Source organism: Echinops telfairi, unplaced genomic scaffold (assembly GCF_000313985.2).
Source record: "Echinops telfairi isolate 266 unplaced genomic scaffold, ASM31398v2 ScPeMD7_4;HRSCAF=17, whole genome shotgun sequence".
NCBI classification, from domain to species: Eukaryota; Metazoa; Chordata; class Mammalia; order Afrosoricida; family Tenrecidae; genus Echinops; species Echinops telfairi.
In genome coordinates, this window is record NW_022103900.1 from 2,030,160 (window position 1) to 2,031,318 (window position 1,159).

Sequence of the window (1,159 nt, forward strand, 5' to 3'; positions counted from 1 at the left end):
GGGGGGAAAAATGAGGAGCTAATACCAAGGGCTCAAGTAGAAAGAAAATGTTTCAAGAAGGACGATGACAACAAATATACAAATGAGCTTGACACAATGGATGGATGGATGGATTGTGATGAGTTGTACGAGCCCCCCAAAAAATTATTTTTTAAATTAAACTTTTTAAAATAGCTTCATGTATTGGTCTCACGGGGCAATTTCATCTAACTCCATCGCACGCGCTTCTTGGATGCCAGTGTGTCAGGGAGCAGGGCCTAACTGAGCCCCTTGCCCGGCATTCCACGGGCATCGCTTCCTCCGCACCGCGCCCGGAGCTGGGCATTCAAGTTCTCCGACTTTCAACGTTTACCTCAGCATCCGAAACTTGCAATTACGATGTCAAATCCTGAAGAATCGTCACCAAATGAGGGCTACGTTCCTTTGCCTCCTTTAATTCTACAGTATTTATCCTTATTTAAAATGTTTCATAAGCCAATGGAATCGTTATCGGCACCCACAATTAAAACCCACTGGGGTCATTTTAAGCTAATGTGCTTATATCAAGCAGAACTTTGTTGTTTAAAATAAAGGAATCAAGATGGCAGCAGCTCCCAGAATAAAAAAGGTTTCTTAAAGGCTCAAATAAAAGATGGGACCATTTGTGGGAGAAAAAGAGCACGCACAGTCTTTCCCGGGAAAGACAGAAAGCACCCCAAGCCCTCCAGGTGGAGTCCCTCGACATGCCGTGGACAGTATCATACCAGGGCCCCACGGACAACCCCTCTTCTTCTGAGGAACCAGGCCCTTCCACACAAATTTTACTTTTTGGTCATCACTCTATCCCACAAAGTGGTAAGGTTTCCGGGCCTTAGTTAAGATGACGTCTGGGTTCTTCCAGGACAATGCGAGTTCTGCCCTGGTGCCCTGAAAACTTGACATCTCTCCCACCATGACTCAAAAATGACGCAGATATACAGCTAGCAGAGAAACCTGATGGTGGAATGGCACCGTGAATTGAGACTACAATGCCATGCTGGAAATTTTAAATTGGGTGGTGGTTGGATTTGACTGGCTGTATGGGCACTGGTGAGTGTCAGCTATAGCGCTTCTCAACCTGTGGGTGGCGACCCCTTTGGGGGTCGAACATCCTTTCACAGGGGTCACCCGATTCATAACA